The sequence below is a fragment of the Prionailurus viverrinus genome, chromosome B2, assembly GCF_022837055.1.
Source record: "Prionailurus viverrinus isolate Anna chromosome B2, UM_Priviv_1.0, whole genome shotgun sequence".
Taxonomy (NCBI): Eukaryota; Metazoa; Chordata; class Mammalia; order Carnivora; family Felidae; genus Prionailurus; species Prionailurus viverrinus.
In genome coordinates this window covers 124,723,778-124,750,523 of record NC_062565.1, presented here as the reverse complement: position 1 = coordinate 124,750,523, position 26,746 = coordinate 124,723,778, and the positions used below count along the sequence as shown (strand labels likewise).

Here is a 26,746-nt window from a genome sequence, read left to right as displayed (position 1 = left end):
TCTCTCTGTCTCAAAAATAAATAAACGTTAAAAAAATTAAAAAAAAAATATTCACATACTTACTGTCCAAATAAATAAAAATATAACTCCCTCAGCTGTTACACATTGATTATAAGCTTAAATGTATCTAAAATCACATGTCGGGGCGCCTGGGTGGCGCAGTCGGTTAAGCGTCCGACTTCAGCCAGGTCACGATCTCGCCGTCCGTGAGTTCGAGCCCCGCATCAGGCTCTGGGCTGATGGCTCGGAGCCTGGAGCCTGTTTCCGATTCTGTGTCTCCCTCTCTCTCTGCCCCTCACCCGTTCGTGCTCTGTCTCTCTCTGTCCCAAAAATAAATAAACGTTGAAAAAAAAAAATTTAAAATCACATGTCAGGTCTATCAAATTTTCTTAGTAACTCTTTGTAGTAGGCGTATTTTTGACCACCCAAAGATTTCAGGTCCTAATTCCTAGAACCTAAATGTAACCTTGCAAAGAAAAAGGATCTTTGCTGATTTAGTTGAATGTCTTGATACAGGGAGATTATCATGGATTATCTGGCTGGGACTTAATCCAATCACAAGTGTCCTTATAGGGGAAAGACAGTGGGAGAGCGGACAGACACACAGAAGAGGAGGAGCCCATGTGACCACAGCGGCAGAGATTGGAGTGATGTGGTCACGTGTCAAGGAATGCCTAGAGCCACCAGAAGCTGGAGGGGGCAAGGGCTACATCGTCTCCTAGAGGTCCTGGAGGCAGCCAGACCTTGATTTCAGACTTCTGTCCTCCTCCAGAACTGTAAGCGAATCCACTTCTATTGTTTTAAGTTTGTGGCGATTTGTCATGCAGACACAGGAAACTAATATACTATTTACCACCTTAGGAAGCAAACAGCACAACGCAAAATGTCACTGTGGTTACAAAACTATTTAAAAACCTTCTCGTCATTCCGGATTTAAAAAGTTCAGTAGATTTGATGTTGCTTCTTAATCTTATTATTTAAGGTTTTTAAGAAGTCTGCCTTCCTAGGTTTTCAGCCATTGTACTGTCCCAAAGATTTTCAGATCAATGGAAACTTTCTTCACTTGGGTGGGTCCTTGAACCTGGGTGTACTGCCCATGGTGATTCAAACCTGAGCCACTGTTCAGACTGAGATCCTTCTGTGGCAGTGCTCTCTGGTTTCATCCGAGGAGCTTAATCACCTTTCCTATTGAGTTTAGTGGGAGGGGGTTCCTATTCTTTCCTTTCTCTTTCTCTTTTCTCTCTTTCTTTCTCTTTCTTTCTTTCTTCCTTCCTTCCTTTCTTTTCTTTCTTTCTTTCTTTCTTTCTTTTTCTTTTTTGCAACTTGAGGTCTTTAAATTCTTATTGCCTATAACTATAATATAGTGACATCATCTATAGGGTAACTATATATGTCTTACAGGTACTTCATTATACTAGTAAGGAAAATCCAGCAGATTCATTTTCTTGGATAGGCAGTGAGCTCTCTTTTTAATGATCTGAGAATGCCCCTGTTTTTTGTTTTTTGCTTTTTGTTTCAACTTTTTTTTAATGTTTATTTATTGTTGAGGGAGAGAGAGAGCGCAGGCAGGGCAGGGGCAGAGAGAGAGGGAGACACAGAATCCGAAGCAGGCTCCAGGCTTTGAGCTGTCGGCACAGAGCCTGAAATGGGGCTCAAACCCGTCAACCGTGAGATCATGACCCGAGCTGAAGCCGGACGCTCAGCCAGCTGAGCCAACAGGCACCCCTTGCCCCCGTTGAGATTGTTCCTGAGCTGATTATTATACATGCCTCCTTGCTCTCAACTATTTCTACCTAGCGGTTGGGTGAGACCAGGGGCAGTGAGTGATCCTCTTCCTGCCACTGATACAGCTCCAGGACTCCCTGGAAGGTCTACAGTTTTATCCTCCTGGTCCTCGTTACCCTCCTACGAAGTCACTAAAGATGTAAACATACTCCACTGTATATAGGCGCCACCCGCAAGGGGCGGGGGGGATTGGGTCTGTGACTGGAGGCCTTTCTCCTGCTTTGCATTCTCAGTGTGTGGACTCTGCTTGTGGGTCTTGCCTCATGGATTACAGATGTCTTGCTCCAGATGTTGTGCAGGAAGAAGCGCAACAATGGGCAACTGTGCCCTGTGGCTACCCCTCCGTCATGAAGGCAAAAGCTTTCCCAAAATGTGCTCCCCCAAAAAAGCAGACTTCTGTGTACCTCTCACTGGCCAAGAGTTTGTCATATGACCTGCTGGTTTCAAAGGAGACCGGGCACAGGTGTTTAGAGTTTCTAGTCTCTACTTGAGTGAGGTAAGCAAGGAGGGAAGGGTTGGGAAACGTGATGGGTTAGCCAGCTTCCCACCTGCCGCACAACTTCTCTGTGCATGTTGGCTTTATGCTTCTCTCTATAGACAGACCTCCTTCTTCTGCTTCATCATTTGTTTGGCTAAAAATGTCCACCTTAGCTCTAGAGAAGCCCCCAGCCCAGAGGCCTGCTTCTCAGTTTGTGATCTGTGGCATTCCCATCTTAGACTCACTGGGGATACTTGTTAAAAGTATCCTGTAGGGGCATCTGGGTGGCTCAGTCGGTTGAGCTTCCGACTGGCTCAGGTCACCATCTCTCGGTCCATGAGTTCGAGCCCCGTGTCAGGTTCTGTGCTGACAGCTCAGAGCCTGGAGCCTGTTTCGGATTCTGTGTCTCCCTCTCTCTCTCTGCCCCTCCCCCTCTCATGCTCTGTCCTCTCTGTCTCAAAAATGAATAAACATTAAAAATAAAAAATTTTTTAAAAGTATCCTGTGCTTCAAACCTGCTGCAGATACACCCTGAAGATCACAGATCCTGAAGATCAAATATTTTTCAGCTCCAGACCCAAAGATATGGTTTTAGAGCTTGGGAATCTCACATGATTCTTGTGTACATTAAACTTTGAGAGCCAATGAACTAGAGTCCTTGTGTCCCAGTTCCAGACCCATGGGAGAGGGCTCCAGGTTGGCCTGTTTGGGTTCTGTATGTATAACCCTCAGTCCAATCAGTCAAGGGTGCCATTAGAAGGCAGGTGGGCTCAGGGCCCACGGCACTGACCTCCCATCAGTGACCTTAGGAGTAATCTCTCTAGGGAGCATGGGCGGGGCAAGAAAGGTGACTCTGTGAACTTCTCTGCTGTGGGGCTCCCCGTTCCCAGCATGCAATTTCTCCTTTCACAGGAGCCCTCTGCTGACCTCAGGTCTCACTCAGCAGGTTTCTGCTTATGTGGCTCTGGCACTGCCTCTGGCCCAGCATCCCACCCTCCCCTCTCTGCTGTGGAGGCCAGCTCACCTCCCCTCCTCCCTAACCATTGCCTCATCATTCCCGGCCTCACTCGTTGTCGCTCAACTTTGAAATGCCGTGCAGCTTTCAGCCGGTGTATCATAACTGAGGCCACGCAGCCATTTCCAAATGTACAGCCGCAAATCAAATATGAAGACGTGTAACATTTTGAATTCTTGTGTGAGTAAACTCAGCTCAGTTCCACTTGTCAACGTCATTTGTCCTGATAACTGATAACCTAAAGCTCTTAATAGTTCCACATTAAGGTAGCTCCTTACTTCCAGTTTAAGATGTTGCCTCTTTTTGTAAGGAGGCAGTCATAGTCAGAGTTTCCCCCCCTTTTATGCCCTAGGAGTGACCTCAGTGTGTAGGGGGCTTAGAAATAATCTGGGTTTGGGTGTGCCTGGGTGGTGCAGTCGGTTAAGCATCTGACTTTGGCTCAGGTCATGATCTTGCGGTCCGTGAGTTCGAGCCCCACGTCGGGCTCTGTGCTGACAGCTCAGAGCCTGGAGCCTGCTTCAGATTCTGGGTCTCCCTCTCTCTCTGTCCCTCCCCCGCTGCTCATGCTCTCTCTGTCTCTCTCGGTCAAAGATAAATGAACATTAAAAGTAATAATAATAATAATAATAATAATCTGGGATTTTATGCAGTCCTTTGCCTTTGATGGCCACTGTGCAGTCATGCTCTGGGCTCTGGAGAACTATGGCTGGCATCCTTAAGGCATCTCCCCTCCTGCCTGGCCTTTGATGTGGAAGGCTAGCTGTGCTGTTGAAGACTCTGGGCTCTGACCTGACCCCCATCAATCATGAAGCCAACACTGCTGTGTCCTCCTGCCCTGCTCCTAGACCTCTCGTGACTTACCAGCTCCCATACTCCCTCTACACCCCTGCCTGGGTATTCAAAACTCTCAATTGCCTCTCCTTATTCTTCAGTGCCATGCAGGACTTTGCAAGGCTGTGCTGAGGCCTGTCTGCTCAGACACATCCCCCCATCATTGCCAATCTGGATCCAAGAGCCAAACTGCTCCAACATCTTTCAAATTCAAAGCTTTTCTATGAGACTCCCTGTCCTCTTGGGCTCTGCCTTGGAAGGTGCTGTTAGAAGTCTCCTAAACCTAACGAGTGTCTTTACCACGTTCCACATAAGGTCTGACCGCCAGAGGGACCAGATTTTGCCATCAGTTACGTTATTCTTATTAAGTACCCTGTCTTAATCATCTCTGAATCTCTTCCTCTGGCTCACTGGTAAATCTTCGTTTCCTTTTTGGATGGAAAGGTAGATACATCGACTGGTATTCCTTACTATTCTGTGGAAGTTAGTCCAAACCAAGTGTTCGTTCCACCAAACTGGGTTCTTGATCCCTAAAGCTCAGCTCTTAGAATTCCATGGAACCCATTTGTTTGTTTGTTTGTTTGTTTGTTTATCTTGAGAAATCTAGTTCTTAGAAGTAAGTAGCCCTTTGGCTTTCAGATGATTGTGCATGCTCTGCAGTTAAGAAACCCAGTTAGAAATTTCACAAACTCCTTTGACTTGGGATGATGTGTTCTCCCCTGAGAGTAGTTCATCTAGAAAGTGTCACCAGTGCTGGCAACATGTAGGAGAAAAGCAGCCAAGAGCACAGATCAAAACGCACACACACTGTTGTCCCTTTCACGCAGTCAGTTATATTGCCTTTGCCTGTGTCTCATGTGTGTTAAGCGAGTCGCTCATAAACTAGATGCTCCCTGATGGCAGCACCGGGATCCTACCAGAGAAGAACAGAGGAGTCTAACTCAAATCAGTTTGTCATGATGCCTGCCAGGCCAGCTTGGATAGCATTGGATGTGTCAAGAAAAATAAAACTCCGTGGGTGTTTCTCTCTCTCTTTTTTTCCTTCCAGAAGAAGGGATTTTAACTACACCTATCCCAAGATGTGAACCAGTGAAGCAGCACTTTATCTAGAATCAAGGACACTGTGCTTGCTGTATGGGTTTTGTCGGTATGGAAACCGTGTTTCTGATACTGCAACGGAATCATCACTTGCTTGTATCACATTTTGCTGACCACAGGCAAATCATAGTTTTTACTGAGCCAACCCTTGTGTGTCAGTAAAAGTAGCTTAAGTGTCAGTTAAATAAAAGTTTTCAAGATCTAATTTCCTGAAAAACAGTGAATATCTCTTGTTATTGGGCTCAAACTTTTTTTTCAATTTAGCAAAACTGAATTGGACACTTCACATGATGCACTTTACATTATACCTGATACAAATATTATCTCCCAGGAGTGCTCTTGATCTCCAGCCTGTGTGTCTACCTGTCTGCTTGGCATCTCTACTTATATGTTCGACGATCCTGACATCAACCATGCCAACCCTCCTCTTTACTGTCATAATAATGGCATTACTGTTCAGTCTGTGGCTCAAGTCTAGGATCTGGGAATCAACCCAGATCTCTTTCATTCCTTCACATCAATTCCTTGGAAGTCAGCTCTCCCTCCCAAATAGAGCCTTAATCCAACCACATCTCACCCCCTCTACTGCTACTAGGCTAGTCCAAGAAGCCACTGTGTCTTAACTGAACTGCTCCAATAGCCTCCTAACTGGTCTGCTTGCTTTCACCCTCTCTCCACCCACAGACACTCCCCTTCATTCTTCATACATCATACAGAATCCTCTTTTTAAAGACTATATTTAATAATATCACTCACCCTCCCATTTAAGTCCCTCCCATAATTTCCTACTATAATTAGAATAAAATACAAACTTTGTTAGGGCCCAAGGACTTCCCTGAGATGGTCCTGCCAATATCTTGGATCTAATCTTGTACCCCTTGTCCCATCACTCATTGGCCTTTAATTTGTCTCTGGAGAATGCAAAATTTGTTCTCGTTTCACAGCTTTTCTTTTTGCCATTTCCTTTGGTTGGAATGCTTTTTCTCAAGATCTCAACGTACTCCAGCTTCTTTTTCATCAGAAAAGACTCAGAGACGAGGTGACCTCTTTAGAGAATCCTTCCCTGACTACTTAGCTAGACTAACTACCCTTTGCTGCAAGATACCTTCTATTACTCTGATATTTTTTTAATAGGAAATATCACTCCCTGAATCTCCCTCCTACCTCTCCTTCTTCCCTCTCTCCCTGTCTTCCTGCCTTCCTTCTTCTCCTACTTCTTCATTGGCTATTTGCTCCCACCACAACGCACATGTCACCAAAACAAAGATCTCTTCCATTCGTCACTGTAATTTTAGCACCTAGAATAGTGTCTGGAGCATTGTAGGTGCTCATTGTAAATACCATTTATTGAGTGACTTCTGTGTACCCGGCACTGTTGTAGTTTCCTTAGACATCTATCCCTATTTCTCAAAGCAAGCTTTCAAAGATTTAAATGTGAATAAGTTGAAGCACAGAGAAGTGATGTGACACAGTTAGTGTTAAACTAAGTTGAATCCAGGTCTATCTGATTTCAAACTCCATGCTTTAAAAACAATTTTTTTAAATTCAACATTGCTTCACTCTACTTGATTTTCAGGTTCCACATTGGTGACCAAGCATCCTTGTGTTTGTTTTTCATATTTGATTTTGCCAAATGATTGCCTTTATACAGCTACTGCTATCTGGTGTCATTTTGGCTAAGATTGATACGAATACATTTGTGCATCTTTTGGATTATTTGCCTTCAAAGGTACAAGACAATTTTTAATCAAATACAATGACACTGATGTTAACTTGTATGGAAATGAATTTTTTTCTGAGATATTAGTAGATATTAATAATTGTAATTTATCTTCCTTAATCGATTTCTTTGGGGCTGGCTCTTTTACAGAGAGGATATCAGCTTGTATACTTGCTTCCTCCTTTCTCCACGTAGTTTTTAATTTTCAATTTCAATGCATACAGAGCATCAACTTATAGACGTCAGGTCCTTTTTTTTAAAAAAAAAATGGGTGTGGGTAGTGAGAGGAGGTAAGAGTATCAACCAAAATGAGCACATGCATTTGGAAGCGTCCTGGCAATCGAGAGATGTCATTCTGAACGTCGTAAAGACAAACAACAACGGTGGGAGAAATGCCTGTGGTGAGTCAGGAGGACAGTGAGCACAGGGCTGACTGGACCGAGGGCAGGCGTTCCTGACTGGGGTTTCGTGTACCAGGTGTACCTTTACATCCCTACGAGGTGGGGCAAATCCAGACGCTGCCGAGAATGACCCGAGATTGGTGGGGCAAAGTGCAAATTTCGGTCCACAGACCTCCTCCTGCCCCTCTCCCTGCCTTCAAATACCCATAGACTCCCCAGTATCTTCTCAGTTTACTGCTTTCTGCCACAAGCCGGGGGACGATACCCGGGAGCCCGGGTCCCAGCTGCCCAGTGGTGCCTGAATTAGTTGTTGTTATCTCTTGAGGGGAAGGGGCACCAGAAAACATAGAATGAGGAAATATGCAAGACCTAAGACTCAGTCTTTAGTTTGAATAAAACTATGAGGCCACACCATGGGCTCCCCAGGTACCCTCACTCCAGCTTCTTGACCATACAGCTGACCCATTTCCTTTGCCATCTGCCTTCCTTCTTTAAGGTCATCTTCTTGGGACCAGATCGCACTCCTTTCCCTGTGCTTCCTGAGGCTCCTGTGAGCTACCCTCGCCCTGTCCCAACCCACCCACCCATCAGCCTGTCCTGACTCTCTCAGGTTCCTGTCGCTTGGGACCTCGTATCTCCAGCCTTGTCTCTTTCTGTCAGTGCATGAAAGGAAATCAGCCTGCCCATCTGCACTTTTTCAGTGAAGCCCACCTTCCTTTTACACCATGCCACTCCCATCCTCACCATTAGGTTTTAAAAACATAAAAACTAGTTCCCTACCATCAACAACGCTTACGCACCTCCCCGATCAGCAAATATTAAAGGTCTACTGAAGTGGGGTTTCAGCGCCCTTTGCCAAAGAAATTTTATTTCATGCATAGGGTATGATGCAAAAAGAAAAAAAAAAAAAGAGTGTGGGTAGTTCCCTATCTCTACTTTACAGTTTCAAAGCCTCAAGAAGTTAAAATTTGCCTATATTTGGTGCTCAGTCTATACTGACAGAAACTCTGCACCATCGAAAAGTGTTCCAAACCGTGAAATTCTGCTCAAAGAGGTTTTTCTTTTTCCCTCCAGGTAGTTAGGTCAGATAATAACCTAACAAAAATATTTAACTACTTTCATTTTTATCTATTGAAAGTAAACGCCAATGTGTATTGATCTGCTGTGTTAAAGAGTGTATGCGAATAATTATAGTTCCTATGTAGTAACTTTAAATTGTATAATTTTTTAGTTCCAAAAGGAAAAAAAAAAACAAGTTGTCTAAAAGTTAATAGAAAGGGTAAATTCACCCTAAGTAAGTTATTTTCAATATTTCTAGACATTTCGGGTGACAGGCTTTTTAAAAAAAATGTCATAAAAGTGTTGTGAAAGAATATTTTTATATTTCATGAATCTTGATTATTTTTACAGTGTAACAGTGTATCATATTGCATGATTGGAAGCAATCTATTTGTTATGTAAAACAAGGCTATATTTTCCAGAGTAATATCTCTATTAAGCATAAATATAATTGCCCCCAGCAAGTCCAGAGAACATTCTGGTAGGTTAGTCTGCTTTTTGTCATACCTTGATGAGCATTTTCCTAGGACAGTAAATATTCCTTGAAAACCTGATGTGTGATGACTGTATACTATGTGATTAAACACTGTTCCTGATTTTGTTGCTGTCTCATGAGATTTGGGTTGTTTCTTATCTTTCCATATTAAAAAAAATAGCATTATGATTTCTTGACTTCTTTTTTAACGTTTATATCTTTTTGAGAGACAGAGAGACAGAGCCTGAGCAGGGTGAGGGGCAGAGAGAGGGAGACACAGAATCAGAAGCAGGCTCCAGGCTCTGAGCTGTCAGCACAGAGAGCGATACGGGGCTCGAAGCCGCAAACTGCAAGATCTTGACATGAGCTGAAGTCAGACATTCAACCCACTGAGCCACTCAGGCGCCCCAAGACCAAGTTTAAAGTCTACTGCTGGATGCTTCAGTCCTTTCAGTCCGTGTTTGTCTTCTGGATGGCATGGGGAGTTTGGGGGTTTTAGACTTCCTGACAGATTTAGCCTACTGCTTCTTTTCTTCCTGGCTAAGATCTGGGCCATCTGACCACAACTGGGTCAGGATGGGTAGAAACAGGAACAGCTGGGCTCTGAGTGGCCAAGGACAAGCTGGAGGGGAGGTCCAGCTAGTTTCCTTGATTATTCTTCAGCTCTGGGCCTTCTTTTCCCATTGGGTAACAATTCTCCCCCTTCTTCCTTAGATCAGTCCTCATCTGGTACTACCGTTTGATAGTACCAGATGGTTTCTTTTAGTTCCAGTTCTCAAATTTCTCTTCAAGTAGCTGCATAGACAACTGTGATATTGTGATTTATAATAAGAAATGGACATTTAGTCTTTGACCCCATTCCAGACACAGAGCTCATAAAACTCTAGGAATTTTTAAAGCGTGAAAGTGATAGAGTTGTCGTTTGTTATGTTAATGCGGGGGTGTTTGGCAAGCACCTCAGGATGGGAGCAGGTTGCCTGGGGAACCAACCAACCTAGCAATGAGAAGTTTGGGACTCAGTCCTATTGGCTCTGACCTCCAGGGAGGGGAGAGAGGCTAGAACCAATGGCCAATGATTTAATCAATCGTGCCTTTGTAACGAAGCCTCCTTAAACACCCAAAAGGACGTGGCTCAGAAAGTGTCGGTGTTGGTGAACACACATAGATTTGAGGAGAGTGGTGTGCCTGGAGAGTTCATGGAAGCTCTATGCCCTTTCCCCATACCTTGCTTTATGCGTCTGTTCCATCTGGCCATCCCTGAGTTATATTCTTTCATAAGAAACCAGTAGTCTAGTAAGATATTTCTGAGTTCTGTGACCTGCTCTAGCAAATCAATTGAACCCAAGGATGAGGTTGTTGGAACCCCCAATCTGTGGCCAGACAGAAGCACAGGTGACAACCTGACTTGCATCTGGCACCCGAGTGGGGATGGGCGGAGTCTTGTAGAACTGAACCTTTAACCTGTGCAATCTGACACCGCTTCCAGGCAGACAGCATCAGACTTGAGTTGAATCGTAGGACACCTAGCTGGTGTCCTACAGAGAGCTGCTCGGTGACATGGGGAAGAAAGCCACACGCTAAAATCAGTTGGAATCAGAATCTTAACAACCTAGACTTGTTTCAGCACCACAGTCCATGTTGGGCTTTCACGTTCCACCCCCAGAACTGGATCCTGACCTGGCACCTGGTTCCTGCTCTCTGCCAAGAGCTTCTGGATACCTACTAACTCTGTCTGCCTCCCAGACCTGGGAGTTTCTTCACAGTGCCTCCATCACTGTAATCAACTCCTGTATGCTAGGGTTCCTTCTCCAAATGTCATTTCTCTGAAAAGCAGAGCTCTCTTCTAGTGTCTGCAACTGTATCCATTCTGTAAGTACTTGCCCCATGCCCGTGATGAGGGCCAGCTCCTCCTGTTAGGAATCATCCCTTCTAATCCTGACTCCTCTTTACTCTGTTGTCCTGTCACCCTGCCTCTCTGTGCCTCTACTGCATCGTTATGTGGAGATAATAACAGTACTTGCCTCCTAGAGTTAGGAGATGGCAGTAAATTAACATGCGCAAACAGCTCAGAAAGTTGCTCTATACTTCAGTGTTTAATGCATCTTAGCTCCATACTTAAGTGTTTAATGCATCTTAGCTTTATTATCTTAGCAAATTTCTCTCCAAGCTCTGTTATCACCAGGGATGAAATTCAGGCTGCTCTTTCCTTGAAGTCCCACTACAGGGACAGACAAAGTGAGGCAGGGGAAAGTTCTTGGACTGCTGCTTCTCTTTCTAAGACATCACAAATGGCCCAACAGCCCTCCTGCCAAATTCAGAGCCAGCAGTCAATCGTATTTCCCTTTTATCTTATTTAACTTTTTTTTTTCAACGTTTATTTATTTTTGGGACAGAGAGAGACAGAGCATGAACAGGGGAGGGGCAGAGAGAGAGGGAGGCACAGAATCGGAAACAGGCTCCAGGCTCTGAGCCGTCAGCCCAGAGCCTGACGCGGGGCTCGAACTCACGGACCGCAAGATCGTGACCTGGCTGAAGTCGGACGCTCAACCGACTGCGCCACCCAGGCGCCCCCCCTTTTATCTTATTTAAAACAAGGTCCTAGGGGCGCCTGGGTGGCTCAGTCGGCTAAACGTCCGACTTAGGCTCAGGTCATGATCTTATCCGTGAGTTCAAGCCCCGTATGGGGCTCTGTTGTTGCCAGCTCAGAGCCTGGAGCCTGCTTCAGATTCTGTGTCTCCCTCTCACCCTCCCCCATTCACACTCTGTCTCTCTCTGTCTCAAAAACAAATATTAAAAAAAAAATAAAAATAAAAAATAAATAAATAAAACAAGGTCCTAAAAAGAAATATTGACTTCTGAATTGTACACAATAGGGCTCTAATGGGTGTTTGTTAAAGGGAGCATTTCATGTGTAGAAAGGGCTTGCTTTGAGCTGTATCTCTTTTAGTCTCATGTTCCAGGCTCAATGTGAGGTAAGACGAGGCTGGGAAAAGTATGTCAAAATTCAGTGTATTATATAACTCTCAAGAGGTGGACCACAGAAAACTGAATGCTGACAAATTCATAGAAACAGAATAGAATGGTGGTTGCCAGGGCCTGAGGGTGGGGGAAATGGAGAGACATTGGTCAAAGTGTACAAATGTTTAGCTTTAAGATGATTAAGTTCTGGGGCTCAGTATTCATTGTGGTGACTATAGTTAATAATATGTATCGTATACTTGAAAAGTTGCTAAGAGAGATCTTAAACGTTCTTACCACACAGAAAAAAAAAATTGTAATACTGTCAGGTGATGGATGTGCTAACTAAATCTTACCATGGTCGTCATTTTGCAGCATACATGGGTATCAGATCATAATACTGAACACCTTACACTTACACATTATATGTCAATTCTATATCTCACGAAAGCTGGGAGATTGAGGAAGGTGTGCTAAGAATGCTTCACAGGTGGGCCAGCAAGTTGTGATCCAATTTCCGAATTTATTGATTGCAAAATCAGTTTCTTTGTGTAACGTCTTTTAGCGACTGGTTCTCATTTCTGACTTGTTTCACCTTGGTTAGAGCCTATGAATCCTTCATATATGTGCTTAAAGTCTTGTGCTGAATGAGAAAAAAAAAAAAGCTTGCCGCTGGAAGATTCTAAAAATGGGCAGGAGAGATCCTTCAAGTATATATTAAGCATGATTGGAAGTCCCACAATGCAGGTGACACGAATTGAAAATAACAAGGAAGCGTGTCAAGTGGAAAAACCATGGGTTAATTCTAATCTTCCCATTGTGCCAGCTCTGAGGCGTCACCAGAAATAGCTGTGGGGCCTGGAAGCTGTGGTCATAGTCTGAATATGCCATGAACACGGGAGGAAACGGGGATGAGGAGGCCGGTTATGCCTCATTCCCTTCCAGCCCCCCTTACGTACACAGGAAGTAACAGCCAGGACTGTCATCTTTTAGGACAAAGGATGATGATGTAAAAAGAGTCTGAAACATAAAGATTGCAGATGATCATCCATAAGTCACGTAAACTTACCGCTTGACCCTTCATCTGATTTACTTTTTAAACCTGAACATCTCATTGTGTGATTTCCTTGCCTGTATATCCCCTTCTGTGCCCTGAGAATGAGACACACTCTTTTTCCCCAGCTAGTCTTCGAGGACCCCGAGTTATTTTTGAATGGTTCTAAATCCAGTTTAAACACAGAAAAAGGGAAGGTCTTAGAAAACAAGTATTTTTGTTTGGTTTCCTTTTTTACAAAAATAGAATACATCAAGGTAAGCTAAACAATGGACTTAAGAGATCCCTTTCAGATCATGTTCATTCTGATAACGTAAAAGTTGGCGACTCTTATGCCCTCACTTTGATGCTGATGTTTGTACATGTAATACATTTAAATAGTTGGTGTTTGTTAGCTATTCTTATGCATAATTTCATCAACCACTTTTTAAAAACATATTTTCCCTTACATTTGGAACATCTTTCACTAACCATCAAGTTAATAAATTGAAGGTTTTGAAGTTTCCTTCATAAATGTCATTAAACTTTAAATAATTGCTTTCATATATACATCCCTTTAGGATTTTCAGAATACTATTAAAATAGTTGCTTTTGATAGATATCGTATTCAAGGCAGTAGCACCTAACGTGTTTTTAACATCTGAATTCTTGTGGAGTAATTTTCTGGATTATTTCCCTTTCATTCCTTTGAGAATTTATACAGGCAACCCATGCGTTATATGTGTTGTGTTAACTGAAACTCATTTGTATCAGAACCGTGAGGAGTGAGGGCTGCTTTATGTTTGTTTGTTTGTTTGTTTGTTTGAACCTCATCAGGGTTCAAACATCACTTTTGGGAGACTAGAACACCTTGGTATTCTGATAGTAGTGTCGTTTTTCTCTAAAATTATTGAGAAATTATTGAGATTGCCTTTTACAGACGTATATTTCCTCTGTTAGTACCAGCCGCTGGCGATGCTTCCAGTGCAGGACAAACACAAAAGGATCTCTGTGCAGCTCAATGTTCCCACCAAGTTGTTCAGCTAGAATTCTGATCCTTGGTCCAGTTCTTCCCAGCTTTCATGAAAAGAGCAAGGAGAATCCCCTAAGTGACCCTTTGTGTCCCACATGGTCTTGCGGGTTCCCAGCCACGGATGTAGCAGCCAACTATTTTCAAGGAGTCTGGTGAACCTGTACCACTGTCCCCAGACCCTCCTTAGCAGTAACCTGACACCCGTGTCAGCATGTGCCCCAAATTCACCCATGCTCGACTCCCTAGTTCCCCCCATCCCTGGCCCTTGGCAATTTATTCATCTGTACTGAGAAAAATGGAAGATACTATTAGTGTGTACCTCATAGGGTTGTTTCAAGGGGGTAATGAAATGCCTACAGCGCACTTTGTGTTTTGCAAACACACAGTAATTATTCAGTGTTAGCACTTATTGCCCCATAGAGGATAATTCTGAGGCTTGAAGCCCTACTCTTAGGAGACATTAACTTTCACTTTTCAAGAGCCTTTGAAGCCTCCATTCTAATCTGACCTGGGCCACTGTATCAGTTTCCTGCAGCTGCTGTAACAAATTACCATAAATTTGGTGGCTTAAAATAGCATGGATTGATTACCTTATAGTCTGGAGGTCAGAAGTCCTACAATCCAGGAGCCAGTAGGGCTGCGTTCCTCCAGAAGGCTCGAGGGAAGAGCCCATTTCCCTTCCTTGTTCAGCTTCTAGAAGCCGTGATCTTCCTTGGTTTGTGGCCCCTTCCTTCATCTTCAAAGCCAACAGCACAGCATCTTCACATGTCCTCCTTTGTCTCTGTGCACCTGCTACCATGATCCTATCTCTTGACCTATGACCCTGACACTGCTGCTTTTCTCTTCCCAGGAACACTGGGCCCACCTTGATAGCATGATAATCACCCCATCTCTCTATCACAAGATCACAGGTTTGGAACATGAGGATGTAGCCATAATTGGGGGTCCATTATTCCACCTACTAGTGCCACTTTTCAGATTTAATCTGATTTCTCATTTTTAATATAACACAAATACTAGGTGACACTGAAGTGTTGAACTCAGCCAACTCAACTCTCAAAGCCATTCCTTGCTAGGGTTGTTTACACATTATCAGGTATCAGAAAGATCCAGACAAGAACTCTGGCAGATGTTGTGAGTTGGCTGATCCATCACCCATTTCTAACACTTTTATCCTTTTATTTCCTCTACTCAAAAGTCTAGGGGTACCTGGGTGGCTCAGTTGGTTAAGCATCCAACTCTTAATCTCAGCTCAGGTCATGATCTCATGGTTTGTGAGTTTGAGCCCTGCATCAGACTCTCTGCTGTCAGCATGGAGCCCACTCCATATACTCTGTCCCATTTCATGCTCTCTCTCTCTCTCTCTCTCTCTCTCTAAAAAATAATAAATAAATATTTTTTAAAAAGTCCATACTTCCTTGGAATGGCCAAGCAGCACAGTTTTTGCCAATCAGATATAAGTAAAAATCTGTTGTGAATTTTGAGAAACTTTGCTTGCATCATTAAAAAGGACATATATCTTCCCTTTTGGGGGATGTAAATCTGATAGTTGGAGCTTCAGCAGCCATCTTGTAATCATGAGGAAAAGGCAGGGCTAGGGAATCACAGAGACATTGGCCCTTCCATTGTTGCATTACTGACACAACTTCAGTAACCACACTAGCAACTTCTGTTATGTAAGAATAAGTCAACTCATATTTTGTCTAGCCACTGTATTTAGGTTCTCTGTTACTCGTGGTTGACTAAACATAATACCAGCTTAAAAAAATTACCTAGCCTAACCATAAATGCCTCATCCTGCAGAAGCCATATGGAAACCTGACAACAGTGGAAATAAACACTAATAATATTATAATGGATAATGAACTTATGCTATTAGATGATAATTTTTAGACTTATTAATGGAAAACCCCTCTTTTGAGTGAAACGAATAACTTCACAGAACCAGAATCAAATTGTTGGCTAATGTAAGCTGGCTAAGGAGACCTTGCCAAGTATTTTTCTTTTCAAAAACATCTCCCATTCTTGCTTTTAATCTTAGCTCCTGCTTGTCCTTAAACTCCTTATTTCTGTAATAAATAATAATTTTCTGCCTCTGTTTATACTAGACTTGGTTTACTTATTTTCTCACTAGTGTTTTTTTTGGGGGGGGTCATTGAATTTTGTTCCTTTCAGTTCTGAAACGTCAAGGTTCTGTATCACTGCAGAAGCAAAAACCTTTGTTTTTAAAGGCTAAAATACTTATCTCAGAGGGGTTTTCCAGAAGAACTGAGTGGTGTACTCAGGAGTGCAAATTAGAGGGAAACCCCTTAGCTTCTCTCATCCCCCAATGGCAGCCAGTTTCCATGAAGCATTGATTACAGACTCCATAAAAGTATGTGCCCATCTTCTGACCTCTGAAGACACAGACAATAAGCCAGAAGGATGCATAATCAGCAGCATGTATGTAGGATTATGTGGAATGTGGGATGCTTAGTGAGAACCAGAAAAAGTAGAGAGAAGGTAAGAGAGAGAGGTTCAATTGTTAGCCGGTCTTAGCAGAAGATTTAGCCTTTATAGAAAACTCTACAGTCTTATCTAAAACACATTAGTGGTGCATCTGGATGACTCAGTGGGTTGGGCTCACAACTCTTGATTTCGGCTTGGGCCATGGTCCTAGGGTTGTGGGACTGAGTCCCGCATAGTGTGGAGCCCTCTTAAGATTCTCTCTTTCTTCCTCTGCCCCTCTCCTCCACTTGTGCTCACTCTTTATCTTTAAAAAAAAAAATTAAAAGTAAGTAAATAAATAAAGTAAAACACGTTAGTTAAATTATTAGAACTGTTCCCAATGTAATTCTTTAATGCTAGAAAACTTGTAGAAAATTCTGTAATTTTAAGTATTTCCACCCTGAAATACATACATATATACATATACCTATGTGTGTGTGTGTGTGTGTGTGTGTGTGTGTAATTTTAAGATACTGTAGATTTTATAAAGCACCATCAATTTAAATGCAGCTTTTGTGTGTGTAAGGAAAAAAAGCAAATCACATTGAATGGACAAACCAATTCTTACACAGACTACTTTCAGAGAGACTTAAAGTATGCAAAGCAAAGATTTTGGTCTTTGAAGGAAAGTCATTCTTTTGGCTCCTTCAGGAGAGATCCAAGCTCAGATTCCTCACTTGGAATGTGAGGAATGGGGGTGGGGTGTTGGGGGGTTGCTAGGGAGAAAGGCCAGGAGAATTAAGAGAAAAAAAGATCAGATCCCAACTTGGTAGATACTTACAACAAATGTAAAACTTGGTTGTCTTCAGAGAACAATAGAATTTCCTGAACAGGTTTTACTTATCCTGGTTCATTTGAAGATGAAACAGGGCCTGCCCTTGGCAATATTGTGAAAAGATGAAGACCTTTTATGGCTCATGGGAAAACACCCAGGAAAATCAGGAATGTTAGTTTGGGTTCTAACTTTACAACTAATTTATGGTGTGACAGGAGCACATTATTTAAGCTTCCTGGCCTACAATATTCTTTTGGAAAGTTAACACAATGGACCTTTGGTCTCCCACAAAATATCGGAGCCACCGGGAGCGTAGAGATGGATTTCTTCGGGATTATCCAGTGAGTTATGGGCTGGAGTGAGACGGGGGAGGTCCCCTCATTGCAACAGAGTGGCCTCAGGGCCTTGGCTGGTGAAATGCAACTACTGGGGCCAGTGGGCAGCAGGTGCTGGGGGCAGGAGATGGCACCAGACACCCACCACCAATCTTCGACCTCCTTAAACACAGCCCACCAGGCAAAGGGGCTGATGAGGAGTGAGGGAAAAACCCCGGGAAGACCATGAAGACTAGCAGAGGCTGGGGGCGCCTGGGCGGCTCAGTCGGTTAAGCATCCAACTCCTGATTTCGGTTCAGGTCACCGTCTCACCATTTGTGAGTTCGAGCCCTGCATGGAGCTCTGCGCTGCCAGCATAGAGCCTGCTTGGGAATCTCTGTCTCCCTTGCTCTCTGCCCCTCGCGCTCTCTCTCTCTCTCTCTCAAATATAAACATTAAAAGAAAGAAAAAAAAAACTAGCAGAGGCTGAAAGTAGTGAAGCACCTCCCTTTCCAAACTGCGTGACAAGGACAGGTGGTGAAAGCCAAGTGGTCAGTTTGTCTCTGCCTTTAAGCCTTAGTTTCCTGCCTATCCTGTCTTCATGGTTTGCTCTGAGGCACCAGTAAGCATGTTAACCTCATCCAGTCTGCTATGTGATAGAGCAGTGGGCAAGGAGAGTTTTAAGATTGCAAAGTGGCCAAAATGTGAGAAAATATAACAAACTGAAAGTAGGAGGGGCGTGTGGAATCTACATATGCAAATGGAATGAATCTTAAAATAGCGAAGAGGGGTACCTGTGTGGCTCAGTCCGTTAAGCGTCTGACTTTGGCTCAGGTCTGACTTCAGCTCAGATCATGATCTCACAGTTCATGGGTTCAAGCCCTGCATCCGACTGCTATCAGCACAGAGCCTGCTTCAGATCCTCTGTCCCCTTCTCTCTCTACCCCTTCCCCACCTGTTCTCTCTCTCTCTCTCTCTCTTTCAAAAAATCAATAAACCTTTCAAAATAAAATAGAAGAATTATGGAGAAGAAAGATTTATCATAGAACACAAGCTTATCAGTGTCCCATGCCAAGCAATCAACGGTGATCACATGTTTTCTACTTACAAATAAATAGACTTAAGAAGGATCCTTTAGAACATAATCTAATCATAGAACAGGACCTTTTGTTCTCATTCTAGAATGGTGTTTATTCAAAATATAGGTCACACTCACAAGTGTGTCATAAAATCAATTAGTGGGTCATGCGTAGCAACTTTTCTCTCTGATAGAGTAAAGTAGAAGATATCGGATTATATCACACAAAGTAAGTTCTGTGAACTTGAGTTTCAGGTGTGTGTGTGCTTGCGTGTGCTGGGGCATGATGTAAAATATAGTTTTTACTATGGGAAACTGTCAATAAAAATTAAAAAAAAAAAAGATCCTGGTGTGACATTACATGAGGCTTCCAGAAATTTAGGGGCAAACTCTGAGTTATGGGTTGAATTGTACTCCTCAAAAATATGCATTGAAGCCCTAACCCCCAAGACTTATGAATGTGACCGTATTTATATATAGTGTCTTTGCAGACCTAACATAGGTTGATACAGTAGGGAACAATTTAAACATAATGGGGATTTCACATTTGATTATGTACAATTTATTCTGGAAGAAACACTAAAAGAGCGCATAAAACTGCACTGGCAGAATCGAACTGCGTAAGAAAACTCAAACTACAGGCACGCACCTCAGACACCTACCTGAGCCACATCAGTTCACTGTGTATTAGGATCCGTCCTCATTCGTGTCTGTCATTGCACCTTACCTGACTGATTTCAGAAAACTTTCTTTCTATAACATGACACTAACTCTCAAGCTACAACCCCTTTCACAAGCAAAGTTCATCTTTGTCAAGGTAAAGTACCGTGTTTATTGTAGTATTCATGCGTGTCTTACCCATTTCACGTGTGTGAAACTGTGCTACTGTTTTTAGCAGGCTCTCCTTTTTGTAAATGCACCAATGACGTGTGTGAGTTTTGCGCCCCAGTCACATTTGTCATTTAAGCCCCGTGGTTGTCACTGTGGGATTTTGCAGGGCACGGTGATTTTTAGGAATGCCATGTTGTGTCATAGCAGAACTGAGTGTATGGTATTTAAAACTGTGATAATGGATGAGATCATCCAGTGGGTGAGTAGAGGGCAAGGGTTGAGTCCAGGGGCACTCCAGCCTTAACAGATAGAAAGGAGGAGCCAGTGAAGGAACCATTTTGTGAGATAGGAAGAAACTCAAGAGACATGGTGTTCTAGAAGCCAAGTGAAGGCAGTGTTTCAAGGAAAGGTCTAATCAATTGCATCCAGGGCCGCAGAGAAATCAAGAAACAAGAGCACTGACTGAGAAGTCACCACTGAATTTAGTAATCTGGTGGCAGAGTGGGGAAAATCCTAACTGGAGAGAATATATTTTTTGAATAATCATGAAATAAATTTTATTTGATTTTAACACAAGTCTTTTTCAAGTGAGTTCTGCCACTAACATGCACATTTATGTTTTGTATGGTGTCTCATAGATCAAGTTCTGCTTACAATTTTTAGTATCGCTATGGAGTCCCTCCTAAAGGACTGACTGTGGGGCAGAAGCACTGTTTAAGGGAGCAGATTCTACAATTAAGACAGACTTTGGGGGCGCCTGGGTGGCGCAGTTGGTTAAGCGTCCGACTTCAGCCAGGTCGCGATCTCGCGGTCCGTGAGTTCGAGCCCCGCGTCGGGCTCTGGGCTGATGGCTCAGAGCCTGGAGCCTGTTTCCGATTCTGTGTCTCCCTCTCTCTCTTCCCCTTCCCCGTTCATGCTCTGTCTCTCTCTGTCCCAAAAATAAATAAACGTTGAAAAAAAAAATTAAAAAAAAAAAAAAGACAGACTTTGTTGTACATTTCAGTGTCACTACTTACTAGTGATCTGACGTAAGCCTTACTTCAGATTTGCAAAGTGAGGTTCATATCCTACCGTGGTCATTGTCAGGACTGGGTAAGGGAAGTGCTTAGCATGGCATCTGACATAAGGATGCCTCATAAATGCTATTATTAATGTTTTTTTTTTACAATGATCTATGTAATGTTTGGCCTTGAATTTACAATGAAGTTGGGGGGATAAGACACAAAAAAATTAAATAAGCATAAATGAATAGAACCAAAGTAACCAGGGAAAGTGATACTTCCAACAGGACTGAAAGGAGGAAGAGCGGTGAAAAGGGTCCCCTGGGCTTGCTGTGCACCTGCTACTCTGTAAAACCATAGCCACATGTCCTTGGTTGGTCCTCATACCACACTGTGATGAGGCATTCTCCCCAGCCCAAGGGTAAGAATACCAACACTCTAGTAGGCTCATACCTTCCTCCAGGTCCCCGGTTAACAGGAGTGAGTGAGCTCATCTCTCAAATCCACGCTTGCGGAGACAGAGTGGAGCAGCAGAGAGGTACGGGGCTATGTCTCCACTCTCCGCCATGTGCAAACACTAACAAGACAACAAAACAAAACCTGTGGCAAGCAAAGCTTCATTTTAGCCTGATATTTCCTCTAAAGAACGACATCTAAGAAACAAACCCAAGGGAGGCCTGTGGCATATTCTTACCCTGGACCTTTTCTTCTTCTGGTAGGGTTAATCATATGGTGGAGCAGAGTTCCAGGGAAGGCACGGAAGGAGGACAGCTGGAAATGAGCAGCAAGTGTGTATAAACGGGTGCTTACAGGAGACAAACACCGTGGTGTCTATTTCCCAACCTGGCTGATCCACCCATTTACTCTGCAGTGGACAGTGTACCTGTAGTCCTGGTGGCTGTGTGGCTCCTGTTGGGGTAACTAATGGGGGGGGGGCGGCAGGTATTTGGATTTTAGGATGTCTCCAGACTAGTTGAGCCTCTCAACTCAAGCTGGCAGAACATGGGTGACTGGTGCCCTGCAGGGTATGGTTCAAGGAGTGGCTTATATCTCTCTCCTCTCATTGGCCATTAAGGGTTCTTAAAGTGCTTCCTTAAGCAGAGAGTAGAGTCTAACTGGAAGAGATACGCTGTGCCCCTGGGCATCATGTTAGCTAATTGTGAAGCTAGACGCTCAGTCTCCCCACTTATCTCAGTGGGTAAAGGCCATGGCCTTGAAGGATAAACACATGACAGGTATGTTTTGATGGGCCGAGGGAAAACGGAACATGAAACTTTGTAGAGCTCCGTGGGACTTGGAAGGAGAGCCTTGATCAAGGTGTGTACTAGTTTCCCAAGGCTGTCATAACAAAAGACCACAACTGGGTGACCTAACCTACAGAAATTTATTCTCTCACAGTTCTGGAGGAGGCTAGAAATGTGAGATCAGGTGTCGGCAGGGTGGGTTCCTTCTGGGCATTCGGAGAGAGAATCTGTTCCATGCCTCTCTCCTATCTGCTGGTGGATGGCTGGAAATCTTTGGTTTCCCTTGGCTTATAGGTGTATCTCTCTGCCTTCATATTCCAAGGCTGTTTCTCCCGCATCTCTGTGTCTGTGTCGTTTCCTCTCTTCTTACAAGGACATCAGCGATATTGGATTAAAGCCCTGTCCTACTCCATAATGATCTCATCTTAACAATGATCTATATCTGCAAAAAAACCTATTTCAAAATAGGGTGACATTCTGAGATTCCAAAAAAGAATATAAATGTTCCAGCCCTTACAAGAGGGGAGCATAAAACCATTAGGAGTTACTGTCTGTGAGAGAACAGAGAGGAAAGGAAAAGAAGGAGTCTCTGAAGGAAGGCTTGAAAGGACACAGAATACCAGTGAAGCGGGACAGGGTTATAACAGGAAGCACATGTACCATATGGGGCAGTGGAGATTTTAAAGAAGGAACCATTTACAGTCAGCGGTGGGGTTAAGTAAAAACAAACAAACAAAACAAGAGGGTGACGAAGAGCTCCAGAGCTAGCACAAGCAGGACGCCATTTCCACTAGCCCTCTTGCCCTCCTCCTTCCTCCCACTACCACAGAGAAGGGTTCCACGCGGGCTTCTACCAGCTTCTCTGCCGCTGACCTGCTCTGCGATGCCTCTCTTATCCTGTGCTGGGGTTTCTCTGATGCAGCGGCTGGGCTGCCTGGCACTCAGGTATGCCCAGCCTGGAGATGGGGAGTTAGTGCCAGGGTGCCACCCTTGAGGAGGGGGGAGTGGAAGCCAGTTGATGCCCACTTCTCTATTTCTTCCCTAGCTGACTGCTCTGGGATACATTCCATAAGATTCCTCAGAAGATTCTGAGGGATTGAGCACCAACTGACGACAGCCGTGGCCAATTCAAGAATTCATCCTTGTGTTGGGGTTTACTTCCTTCGCCTTCACTCTCCCCGCCTCTCACAACTGCCCCCTGAGATACATGTTCAAGCAAACACACAGGTACGCAGCCTTCATTTCAGGCTCTTCTCTAAGGGAACCCCTAGCTGAGCAACCACTGTCAGCCAGCGAATTCAAGGGGGTTGAGGGATTTCTTGGAAACAGTGAGAGAAAAGGGGGGTGGGATGGGAGGGAAGGATGGAGAGAGAGAAAGGGAGAACAGAGGAGGAAGAGAGGAAGAGAGAGGGAGGGGGAGGGAGAGGAGAGAGACAGAAAGAGAGCTGAAGCCAAAGAAGGCAAACTGTAGTCCTCTGAGCAGGAATACGGTCTCTGCCAACCCTCAGGCCAGTGGGCAGCTGGGAGGAAAAATACAAAGTACAATCGCCTGCCACCCACTGCCCCCTGCCAGCGACTTCTGTGGCTGAACCAATTCCCAGAGGGGGAGGAAGGGTCAGCCTTCATGTAGTTCATAGAGGTCAGCCTCCCAGGGCACAGAATAGGTGAGAAAGATAGGAGATAGAACTGGAAGCAGACAGAATTGCCAGCACAACCACATCTGCCCACACCCCAGTTTTCTCTCCTGACAGAAGAGAAATTCTTACAGAATTGGCCACAACATCGATATCTTCACAAAGCCGTCTTTTCAAAGTGGTAAATGCTTCTAGGATGAGGTTGCTCTTGCAACCACGCAGAAATAACGTGTTGGCTACGCATAATTTTGGTTTGTCACCATTGAGCATAATCATCATAATAAACGCAGTCATCATCTGGATTAAGCAGCCTCGTTTGTATGAAGACAAGTGTGGACCTGCATTCAGAACATCCCCTGGTTCAAAGCCCAGCGCTGCTACTAACAAAAATTGGGCCCTGGAACGAGTTTCCTTAACCCTCTGAGTCTCGGTGTTCTCATCTGCAAAATAGGATTAAAATATCTACCCCACCTCACAAAATTTTTGTGGGGATTCAGTGAAAGGAGATATTGCAAATGGTGGCAAATGGACTTCGCTTGGGAGCGAAGAAGAAGGGACTTCTTGTCACGGGGCTCATCCTCAGCTGTGTTGAAAAAAACGTTCCGTGAGAAGCTATGACTTACATGTTAAGGAAAGAATGTACTCTGTCTCAGGTGTAATTCATCTTGTATCTAAAAATGCATGATTCTATGAAATACAGCATACTTATTTCTCTCTCTCTCTTTTGTCCTTTGAGGAAAGTCTACCCATTTCTTCTGAAGTAGCACTACTATATAAAGGAAACGCGTCTTTCTTGCCTTGTAAACAATTTTTTCCCATTATTTTGTTCCTCTTTCCCAAACAGGACTTTTTTAGTGGGAATGAAGATAGAAGAAAAAGAGTTTAATGAAAAGACAAACATGGATTCAAATTTATGATCATACTCACCTTCTTTTTTTTTTTTTAAAAAAGGAAAAATAATGAAGTTAAAGCAAATTGGATCACAAAGAAAAAATCAGATGTATTATGAAAATAATAACATTTATGTTTTCTCTCTGGATTATGTAGTTGTTAAACCATATATTTCATTTGTTGACTATTTTGCGGTTATCACTCTGTTTATAAAAATGATTGCCAATTTCAAGCCTCATTCCGGAGAATGAGCCAGAGGGCATTGGGATAGGTGCGCGCTAATCCTAAAACTGTGTTTGAACATGAGAGCTGGTTCTCCTTAGCAGGACTCAGGTGTTACAACCAAGGCTTAAGCCACAACAGAATTAGAAAACTATCCTTACATGGAAATCTTTTCTCAGAGGCATATATTTTGAATCTCTGTTTTCAATGAACAGAGCAAGCAGGGGCTGTGAAATGCATTTTCAGTTGGGGAGAGGGAAAGGGGCTTGTGGAAGGTGGCTAGTTAAGGGATGAATTAAATCTTTCCTTTAAAAAAAAATAAATCAGAAAATCCATGTTTGGACCAGGCATTAGGAATACTATAGCCTTTGGTGCTCAGTCAATGGGAAATTTTAATCATAGATCCTTGGGAAATTGACCAGACTACTCATTGTCCCACAGTAGATGTCAAGTATCTACCTGTCATAGAATTTCCTCCACCTGTTAGAATTTGGATGCCACTCTGGGGAGAGGTGGGTCTCAGCACTCTCTCAGATGGTGCAAGTGCAGGGTGGGTTCTTGGCAGTGAGCATCTCCTTGTATTTTGCCTCTTACGTGCCTCTCTGTCCTCACCCTAGTGTTAGCCCTGAGAGGCACCCGACAAGGTCTGAGGGGTCTGAGAGTTAGTCAATATAACCATTCGGGCATCTCCCAGGCACGTGCAGATCTGGGAGAGCACACTGGCTTGGGTGCTGCAAGAGCTCCAGTAAAGAGAAAATGCTGGTTGCTATGCCTCAACCTCAGCTGTGTAAAGTGACAGTTTACTCCTCTGACCAAAATGTATCTAGAATGTTAGAAAGCACCTGTGCCTGATGCATCTCCCAGAGTCAGTCTAGGCTGGTCTGCCTGCCTATGTGAGCAGCTGAGAATGTATTTTCAAAGCTGTCTAGTGACTATTGCTCAAGTGGCTTACAGATGTCTGGGTTGGTCCTCTGGTAGATTCTCTCTGGAGCATTCTCCCTAATTCTGACCTTCTATCCCTACTCCAGGGATCTTGAGACCCACCTCTCTATTCTGTTTGGGGATGTGGCAATGACAGTTGATATTCTTCTGGTCAGAATGCCCAGATGCTGGTTCTCAGCTGTGTCTTCTCCATTGTAGGGGATGAAATTGTTCTTGGAAGAGTTTTAGGACCTGATGTCCTCACTTATTGGATTTTGCATATTTAGACAAAGCTTTTCCTTATGATTCCCAGATATGGCTCCTTCTCCTCTACTCCCCAAAGCACCTGGCTAATATCTGTTTATTGCTTTCTCTGCCCTGTATCCACAGTGCCTACTGTATACATCTTGGCCTCACCAGACTATGGGCCCCACAAGTCCAAGGACAATGTCTTATTTAGCTCTGATTCTCCACAGCAGGTAATCCAGCACCTGAGGGTTGAGATGTGTCCCAGAAAGAATTCTTAAATGAATCAATGGGTAAATAATTGAATTTATCACTCTGGAAGGGAATTCATCAAAAATTTTGCTTCTTTTTTAAGTATTTTTAAATATTTATTTTTGAGAGAGAGTGCGAACAGAGGAAGAGAGAGAGAGGGAGCCACAGAATCTGAAGCAGGTTCCAGACTCTGAGCTGTCAGCACAGAGCCTGACACGGGGCTCAAACTCAAAAACTGTGACATGACCTGAGCTGAAGTCAGACCTGAGCCACCCAGGCACCCCCAAAATTTTTGCTCCTAGTTGGACAGAAAAGTATTCTTCTTGGTTCTCAAGCTTCTCTGTACTCATCAAAGTACTGCATTTGGAAGGTGTTGTGGTAACTGAGTGATGGCCAGAGGAAGCATGAAAACAGATGATGGAAAGAAACATTACTGTGAGTCAAGCTTAGGTATTTGTTTAGATAATAAGGGGTAATGCCAGAGTTAGTAATGAGGGAGACTAGACACTTTAAAAAGTACAAAATGAAGAAATAATTGCTAGTTGGGATCCTGCTGCTTTAGAATGTCCGTGAAAATGTTAGCAAATTGTATTTATGTGGGATCAGATCCCTAGACTCTATTATTCCAAATATATTGTAAAATTGTTATGACTCAGGATCGCGTATCCATGTGGTTGATCCAGGAATGTCATGATGTGATAGAATGATTCCTCAACGTGCCCCTCTACCATTGTCTGGTTGGTTGCTTTTGAATGAGGCATTTAAATTATAGATCAATTTTTGTATAGAAAACAAACAGAATAGGCTAAGTGATGCCTATGATCTTTCCAATCTCTAAAATGTTACAATTTTATACTTTCAGGTGGTTTTGAAAAAGACACAATTATTCAGAGTGCTCTTTATGGGGAAAAAAAAAGATCCATACATACTCTTTTCCGTGAATATAATTTAAATATTTCAATGT

General features: G+C 43.5%; 1 long non-coding RNA gene across 4 annotated transcripts; it reads left to right on the top strand.

The window, feature by feature from the left end:
* The first annotated feature begins 619 nt into the window (after positions 1-619).
* Positions 620-26,746, top strand: LOC125166554 (uncharacterized). 4 transcript variants are annotated; one of them, XR_007152460.1, is made up of 4 exons: positions 620-776; positions 21,092-21,160; positions 22,662-22,843; positions 23,368-26,746. It is a non-coding gene; the product is annotated as an uncharacterized LOC125166554 (long non-coding RNA). The 4 variants fall into 4 exon arrangements; XR_007152462.1 differs by lacking the exon at positions 21,092-21,160; XR_007152461.1 differs by lacking the exon at positions 620-776 and having other exon boundaries at positions 20,880-21,160; positions 22,446-22,843.